This window comes from Pongo abelii, chromosome 1 (genome assembly GCF_028885655.2).
Source record: "Pongo abelii isolate AG06213 chromosome 1, NHGRI_mPonAbe1-v2.0_pri, whole genome shotgun sequence".
NCBI classification, from domain to species: Eukaryota; Metazoa; Chordata; class Mammalia; order Primates; family Hominidae; genus Pongo; species Pongo abelii.
Genome location: NC_071985.2, coordinates 89,060,037 through 89,069,565, shown reverse-complemented (window position 1 = coordinate 89,069,565; position 9,529 = coordinate 89,060,037).

Here is a 9,529-nt window from a genome sequence, read left to right as displayed (position 1 = left end):
CTTGCTTTGTCTCCTTCCCACATTCTCCCCTTCCCTCCCTCTTGTTTATCAGATGCAAGGAAAGGAAAAGACTGGTCACTAGAGAGCACCACTGTTAAACTAAAATTTTAATCCACTAATTACATAAAATTATGGCTTTCAAGTAGCTTAAATTGCTGAGAAATTACCTCTATATGCTAAAACCAGAAGCCAAATGTTTAAAGATTGAGCAAAGAATTATCTTTTTTTTTTTTTTTTTTTTTGAGATGGAGTTTCGCTCTTGTTGCCCAGGCTGGAGTGCAGTGGTGCAGTCTGGGCTCACCGCAATCTCTGCCTCCCAGGTTCAAGCAATTCTCCTGCCTCACCTTCCCAAGTAGCTGGGACTACAGGCATGTGCCACCACTCCTGGCTAGTTTTCTATTTTTAGTAGAGATGGGGTTTCTCCATGTTGGTCAGGCTGGTCTCGAACTCCCAACCTTAGGCGATCTGCCTGCCTCGGCCTCGCAAAGTGCTGGGGTTACAGGTGTGAGCCACAGCGCCCGGCCTTTTTTCCTTTTCAGTTGTTTTTATTGTGGTAAAATACACATAACAAAATTTTTCATCCTAACCATTTTTAAGTGTACAGTTTAATAGCATCAAATACATTCAATAATACTGTGTAACTATCATTGCTATCCATCTCTGTAACTCTTTCCATCTTGTAAAACTGAAACTGTACACCTATATCCTTTAGACAGTAATCCCCATCTCCCCTCTTCCCAGCCTCTGGCAACCACCATTCTACTTCCTATTTCTAAGTCCCCTTACTTCTTCATATTTACCCTTCCCTTCTTGATTTAAGAATACAGAAGTCAGGCCGGGCCCAGTGGCCCATGCCTGTAATCCCAGCACTTTGGGAGGCCAAGGTGTGCGGATCACCTGAGGTCAGGAGTTCAAGACCAGCTTGGCCAACATGGTAAAACCCTGTCTCTACTTAAAAAATACAAAATTAGCTGGGCATGATGGCAAATGCCTGTAATCCCAGCTACTTGGGAGGCTGAGGCAGGAGAATCGCTTGAACCCAGGAGGCAGAGGTTGCAGTGAGCAGAGATGGCACCACTACATTGCACTCCAGCCTGGGTGACAAGAGTGAAACTCTGTTTATATATATATATGTATGTATGTATATATATGTCAGCTGGAGGCCAAATGCGGTGGCTCATGCCTGTAATCCCAGCACTTTGGCAGGCCAAGGTGGGTGGATCACCTGAGGTTGGGAGTTCAAGAACAGCCTGACCAACATAGAGAAACCTCATCTCTACTAAAAATACAAAATTAGCCTGGCATGGTGGCACATCTTTGTAATCCCAGCTACTTGGGAGGCTGAGCAGGAGAATCGCTTGAACCCAGGAGGCAGAGGTTGTGGAGCTGAGATCACACCATTGCACTCCAGCCTCGGCAACAAGAGTGAAACTCCGTCTCAAAAAAAAAAAAAAAGTCAGCTGGGCATGATGGTGCATGCCTATAATGCCAGCTACTTGGGAGGCTGAGGCAGGAGGATCGTTTGAGCCCAGGAGTTCAAGGCTGCCATGAGCTATGATCACACCACTGCACTCCAGCCTGGGTGACAGAGGGAGACCCTGTCTCTGAAAAAAAAGTATGTGTGTGTGTGTGTAAACCATGTGGCAGCTATGAATGGGAAACAAGGGACAATATCCCTAGAAGGTAACCTATAGCTCAAAGTTTACTCATGCCTAGCAAGCCCATTGCCATAGGCTATTAGGAGAATTGACCAGTAATTCATGGGAAGGTCATATGTTAAAGGAATTACCCCCTTCTTCTGATGCCAGGGAAAAGGAGGAAATTTTACTGTTACTTTTGGAATCTGTTCAGAGTACAGTATGGTAATGATGGTGGCCTTTGGTCCCAGCCTCATAGGCAAATAAAAGGATAATCTCATTGCCACACCTGCTGTGTGTCCAGTGTGTCTGATAAAGCTGGAGTATTCCCCCTTCCCTTGTTCCATGGACATAAGATGAGAATTGATGGGTGCTGTACCTTGTCTGCCCCTGTGGGCACTAAGATAAGGCAGGGGCTTCCTCTTTCTGGTGAAGTGAACTTTTGTGGCTGGTGCTAAGGCAATGCTGGAGTTCTTTGCCACCAGCTCCTCTCTTGCAGACTCTGCTGCTTGGGGGTATCTGTTATTTGTTTTTTGCCACACCGATCTGGAGCACAGTGCTGAAATGATTTTTCCCTTTACCATCTCTTACTTTAAAAATGTTATGCTTGTTCTCATGCTCATCCTCATATTTTTAATAAAGGGCATGGTAGCAAAAACATAGTCATTGCTTTGGGAAAGAGTTTTGACCAGAAAGAGAGACTTGGGCATCTTTTGCTGAACAAATGGTAGTTCTCAATGAAGGTTCTGAACACTGTTTTCTCTCTGCCAGCCTACTTATTCCTATCATGGGTACTCAAACTGAGCCTCTTTTCTCTAGCATGCCTATAATTCCTCCTTGGGCCCTGGGCTGAGGCTGGGATCTTGGGGCTCTAGAACCTTGCTTCACGTCCCTGTCCCTCTAGTACCTACTACTGAAGAACTAATCCTCAAATACTAATCACTGAGGAATTATTCTTGGGTGCTTTCTTTCGTGGAGCAAAAACTGAGTATTTGGGGAATTGGTGAATGCCTTTATAAATGGCTTAGCAGAAAATACAAGCATAAGAAACAGTCAAGGAAGAAAGTTAAAAAGAAGAAACTCATTTTTCTTATATTCAGCACTTCCGACACCAAATGTTTGAGTTTTCTCCTCCCATTAGGCAATTCTCCAACTCTGGACAGCAACTGGGTGTCCTGCAATCCAATTATGACACTACCCAGACTTCACACTAGTTGCAGGTCTCAGATTGTGACCTATACTTCTGGCAAACTGGCTGTACATCAGGGGTTCCCATGACCATGCCTCAGGTTCAGTAATTTTCTAGAATGGTTCATAGAACTCAGAAAACTGCTTTACTTACTGTTACTGATTTATTAGAAAGGATACAACTCAGGAACAAACAAATGCAAGAGATGCATAAAGCAAAGTGTGGGGATAAGAGGTGCATGGGGCATCCATGCCCTCTCTGGTGTGCCACCCTCTCAGCACCTCCATGTGCTCACCAACCTGAAAGCTCTCCGAATCTCAAGCCCCATTGTTTAGGGTTCTTAAGGAGGCGTTATTATGTAGGTATGGTTGACTGAATCATCGACCATTGTTGATTGAGTCAATCCCCTCTGCCTTTCCTGAAGGCCTGGTGGGGTCTGGGGGGCGCTGAAATTTCCAAACCTCTAATCACAAGGTTGGTTTCTCTGGCAACCAGGCTTTCATCCTCCGAGAGTTGCCTCATTAACATAAACACAGGTAAGGTTGAAAGGGGCTTATTAAGCCGGGTGCGGTGGCTCACACCTGTAATCCCAGCATTTTGGGAGGTCAAGGCAGGCTGATCACCTGAGGTCGGGAGTTCGAGACCAGCCTGACCAACATGGAGAAACCCCATCTCTACTAAAAATACAAAATTAGCCAGGCATGGTGGCGCATACCTGTAATCCCAGCTACTCGGGAGGCTGAGGCAGGAGAATTGCTTGAACCTGGGAGGCGGAGGTTGCGGTGAGCTGAGATAGCACCATTGGACTCCAGCCTGGGCAACAAGAGTAAAACTCCATCTCAAAAAAAAAAAAGAAGAAAGGGGCTTATTACAAATAATAAAGATGCTCCCCTCCTAACAGGACATTCTTTAATTTTTTTTAATTAAAAAATTTGTTTCTAGAGATAAGGTCTCACTATGTTACCCAGTCTTCAGTACAGTGGCTATTCACAGGTGCAATCCTCCCACCTCAGCCTCCTGAGAAACTGGGACTACAGGCATGCACCACTGCACCTGGCTCACTTAGGAAATTCTAAGGGTTTTAGGAGCTGTGTGCTGGAACCCACTGTGCCAAAACTGAAGGAGGAAAACCAAATATATATTTCTTATTATATCACAATATCACATCCATATCGCTGATATCTGTTTTGGTATTTTTTTCAACTGCGTAGGGATAGCAGAGCTGGGATAATAGTCCCATCTATACGTGGGAGAGGTCTGGCAATCCAAGCAGGGGATATACTTGTAACTATGTTCCTGAAGTCCAAATATGTACTTCTTGGTGAAGTTTCAGGCAGCTAAAGGTAGAAGGATTCTGCTCCCTGGATGATCCTGCAATTCTAATTTCAGAGACTTGGTGTTGCTGCTGGGTAGGACCCTTGATGTCCCCTTCATCTTGCCCCAATCTAGAGTCAGCTCTTTCCGCTTTCATCTCTTCCATCTCCTCCTCTTGCAACAAATCCCTGCCCTAATATCCTTTTTGGGAGCTGCCCTCTGTGCCCACCTCTTTGCCATTCTCTCCACCCTCTTGCCCTTGCTGAGTTTCCCTTATTTTTGGAACTGTTTGCAGTGGGAGTGGCTTCTGGCAGCTTGCTTGTCCCTGCTGTGCTCGGTCCCTGAAAACTCGCCCTCAAAGGAATCACTCTCCAGTGAGCTGCTGTCTTCCTTCATCATCTTCTCTCCAAATGTAGCTCCTCTGCTGTCTGTGCCTCTGAAAACTGAGGGTGGGGGTCAGGAGGTTTGCTTTTTTTTTTTTTTTTGAGATGGAGTCTGGCTCTGTCGCCCAGGCTGGAGTGCAGTGGCGTGATCTCAGCTCACTGCAGGCTCCGCCTCCCGGGTTCAAGCGATTCTCCTGCCTCAGCCTCCCAAGCAGCTGGGACTACAGGCGCCTGCCACCAGGCCTGGCTAATTTTTTGCATTTTTGTTGAGATGGGGTTTCACCGTGTTAGCCAGGATGGTCTTGATCTCCTGACCTCATGATCCGCCCGCCTCGGCCTCCCAAAGTGCTGGGATTACAGGAATGAGCCACCGCACCTGGCCTGAGGTTTGCTTTTTGTGGTAAGATGGTGCCTCTCTTTCTGGTTGTTTAGGTGGCAGCTTTGACTCCAGATCTACAAAGGCAGAGATTCACAGTCTACAGATAAGTAGAAAGTCAGCCTGTTCACTAGGGTGCAGGAAGAGCTTCCTCATTCCTTTGTTGGCTCTTTCTCTCCTGCAGTCATCGGGTCAGGGTGAACCCTTCCTCTCAGCATCATGCTTCAATCATCATCATCATCATCAACATCATCATGGTCATCATCATCATAGGCTTTCCTTACTCACCAATCCTCATGAAGCAAGGGGAGCCACCCCCACTAGATCACTTGAGAGTATCCTTACCTGCACATAACTCTTTGTTGGCTCAGGTTACATCAGACTTAGGATCTTCAGGGATGCTCACCCCCAAGTTGGGGTGATTCCTCAGCCTTATGCTAACTACACAACATGAATGGTGATGATAATAGTAATATCTAAGATTTGTAAGTTGTTGTGTGTCAGATCCCATTCTAAGCATGTTTACATATATTAACTCATTTACTTCTTGCTGCTTTATGACATAGATACCATTATTATCCCCATTTTATAAATGAAGACACTGAGGCACATGAATATTAAATAACCTGCCCAAAACAAATAAGTGTTTGAGCTAGGACCAGAACTCAGGCAGTCTGGCTCCAGAATCTGGGCCCTTTGTATTACCCTGATAAGGGGCTAGATAAGTGAAGGGCAATAGATTGGTTGTCAAGAATGTTGTCCAGCCTAGCTTATAGGGCAGAGCTTTCCTTAGCTGAGCTCAGGCATATCCATTTGGTCCCTCATAACCTAGACGGGTAAAATCTGTACCTTCTCTGGTCCCTCATCCTTCCAGGGAAGAACCAGTGAGTAGGTGTGGATATCCTGAAGCTAAGCTAAACTCTCCTCTTAACTCATGGGAAGGCCCTAGGCCTTATTTATTCTTCGAAATCAGTTCTCAACAAGGGGGTGCACTGTGCTCTAGGAGATGTTTTGGGTATCTGTGGGGGTATTTTTTAGTTGTCACTGTGTGTGTGTGTGTATGTGTGTGTGTGTATGTGTGTGTGTGTGTGTGTGCTTTGGGGTGGGGGGTGGGGTGGTGATGGTGGTGGTGAAGGTTCCTGGTATTTAGGAGCCAAGGATGCTAGACAATACTGCAATGACCAGGACAGTGCTGCACAAAAAAGAACTGTCCCACATCTCACATGACTTTTAAAAGTCCCATTGGAGGCCAGATTCTGTGGCTCATGCGTGTTATCCCAGCACTTTGGTAGGCCGAGGCGGGCAGATCACCTGAGGTCAGAAGGTCGAGACCAGCCTGGCCAGCATAGTGAAACCCCGTCTCTACTAAAAATACAAAAATTAGCTGGGCATGGTGGTGGGAGCACGTAATTCCAGCTACTCGGGAGGCTGAGGCAGGAGAATTGCTTGAACCTGGGAGGCGGAGGCTGCAGTGAGCTGAGATCGTGCCACTGCACTCCAGCCTGGGCGACAGAGCAAGACTTTGTCTTTAAAAAAAAAAAAAAAAAAAATCCAAAAATTAGCTGTCCATGCTTGCGTGCACCTGTAGTCCCAGATACTTGGGACGCTGAGGCAGGAGAATCGCTTGAACCAGGGAGGCGGAGGTTGTAGTGAGCTGAGATCGCGCCACTGCACTCCAGCCTGGGTGACAGAATGAGACTCCATCTAAAAAAAAAAAAAAGTCCCATTGGATATTAATTTAGGTAAATAAAGCCTGTTATAATTGGAAGGAGCCTAGAACACAACTCCATTTTACATATAAATGCAAAGTATTTTTGTCATTGTTTTAGACCCTGAATTTCCAAGAAAGACAAGTAATGTGTAGACTGAAGGGACATCATAATTTGTTTTGTTCAGAACTTTACCAAGAGTTGTTTGCCATTTCAGGAATCCATGTCATAAGACAATGCTATCTGTGGTATTTGAGTCTCTAATACCTACCTATCAGTTTGCATGTATTACTGTTGCATTCACAGCAGTTTTTTGTTTGTTTGTTTTTGAGACTGTCTTGCTCTGCCTCCCAGGCTGGAGTGCAGTGGCAGCATCTCGGCTCACTACAGCCTCCGTCTCCTGTGCTCAGTTGATCCTCCTGCCTCAGCCTCACAAGTAGCTGGGACTACAGTCATGTGCCACCACACCCAGCTAGTTTTTGTATGTTTTGTAGAGAAGGGGGTATCGCCATATTGCCCAGGCTGGTCTTGAACTCCTGGGCTCAAGTGATCCGCCTAATAAAAATTAGCCGGGCATGGTGGCGCTTGCCTGTAGTCCCAGCTACTCGTGAGGCTGCGGCAGAAGGATCGCTAGAGCCCAGGAGACCAAGGTTGCAGTGAGCCAAGATCGTGCCACTGCACTCCAGCCTGGGCAACAGAGTAAAACCATGCCTCAAATCAATCAATCAATCAATCAATCAGTCAATCAATCTGACTTAAAATTAGCCAGGTGTAGTGGCGGGCACCTGTAGTCCCAGCTACTCAGAGAGGCTGAGGTAGGAGAATGGCGTGAGCCCCGGAGGCGGAGCTTGCGGTGAGCCGAGATAGCGCCACTGCACTCCAGCCTGGGTGACAGAGCGAGACTCTGTCCCAAAAAAAAAAAAAAAAAAATCCTACATCACTCCAAAGCACTTTTGAAGGAAAGAAGGTATTACTGAAGATGATTCTGAATCAGGTCTATTTATGGTAAATAACTTTTTTTCTCTAACACCATAATTTGACATTCAATATTTCCCTTGATTCTCTAACAGTTACATATTATTACTCCTATTTTATAGATTAAGAAGGATTCATAGAGAGAGACTAAATAATTTCCTTAAAACTTTAGGCCTTTCTGACTTCATAACTCGTATTTTATTTTAAACCCCTAATACTCCTCTGATGGTCTTCTGCATTCAGAAATAAGTTGCGTAGCTGGGTGTGGTGGTTTATGCCTGTAATCTCAACACTTTGGGAGGCCGTGGCTGGAAGATTGCACAAGGCCATGAGTTTGAAACCAGCCTGGACAACATAGTGAGACCCTGTCTATACAAAAAATTAAAAATAAAAAAAATTTTAAAAAGGAAGAAATTGGGCCGGGCATGGTGGCTCATGTGTCCAATCCTAGCACTTTGGGAGGCCAAGGCGGGCGGATCACCTGAGGCCAGGAGACCAGTCTGACCTATATGGTGAAACCCTGTCTCCACTAAAAATACAAGAAAATTAGCCAGGCATGGTGGCGCACAACTGTAGTCCCAGCTACTCAGGAGGCTAAGAATCTCTTGAATCTGGGAGGTGGAGGTTGCAGTGAGCCGAGATGGCGCCACTGCACTCCAGCCTGAGCAATGAAGTGAGACTCCGTCTCAAAAATAAAATTAAAGTAAAATAAATAAATAAGTGAAGATTAAAGAAAAAGGAATAAACCAACTGTGCTCAATATGCGACCCTGGGCCAGGCGTGGTTTATCATGCCTATAATCCCAGTACTTTGGGAGGCCACGTTGGGTGGATCACCTGTGGTCAGGAGTTCAAGACCAGCCTGGCCAACATGGTGAAACCCTGTCCCTACTAAAAATACAAAAATCAGCTGGCTGTGGTGGCAGACACCTGTAATCCCAGCTACCTGGGAAGCTGAGGCAGGAGAATCGCTTGAACCCAAGAGGCGGAGGTTGCAGTGAGCCGAGATCGCGCCACTGCACTCCAGCCTGGGTGACAGAGCAAGACTCCGTCTCAAAAACAAACAAACTATATACATATATACATAGTCAGGGTCATATATATATAACCCTGACTTGTATACCAGGGTGGCACACTGAGCTCCTTTAAATGAGCTAAGCAGGAAAAGAAGATTAGAAGACGTCAGGTAACCATGGGGCCTTAGCTTCTCCTCATGAACTGGATGTTGTTTAACTCACCTAACCATAATATTGGGTATACACAGCAGCATTTTTTTTTTTGACAGCCTCACTCTGTCACCCAGGCTGGAGTGTAGTGGTGCAATCTCGGTTCACTGCAACCTCCGCCTCCCGAGTTCAAGTCATTCTCCTGCCTCAGCCTCCCAAGTACCTGGGATTACAGGTGGCTGCCACCATGCCCGGCTAATCTTTGTATTTTTATTAGAGACGGGGTTTCTCCATGTTGGCCAGGCTGGTCTCGACCTTCTGACCTCAGGTGATCTGCCCGCCTTGGCCTCCTAAGGTGCTTGGATTACAAGCATAAGCCACCGTGCCCGGCTGCAGCATTTTCTTTTTTTTTTTCCTGAAACAGGGTCTTACTCTGTTGCCCAGGCTAGAGTGCAGTGGTGAGATCTCAGCTCACTGCAACCTCTGCCTCCCGGGCTCAAGTGATCCTCCAACCTCAGCCTCACAAGTAGCTGGGACTACAGGTGTGCAACACCACACCTGGCTAATTTTTGTATTTTTTGTAGAGATGAGGTTTTGCCATGTTGCCCAAGCTAGTCTCAAACTCCTGGGCTCAAGCCATCCACATGCCTTTGCCTCCCGAAGGGCTCGGATTACAGGAATAAGACACTGTGCCCAGCCACAAAGCAGCAATTTATCATTAAATGGAAATGGTTATATGTGATAGTTGATTTTAAGTGTCAACTTGACTGGGCCACAAAGT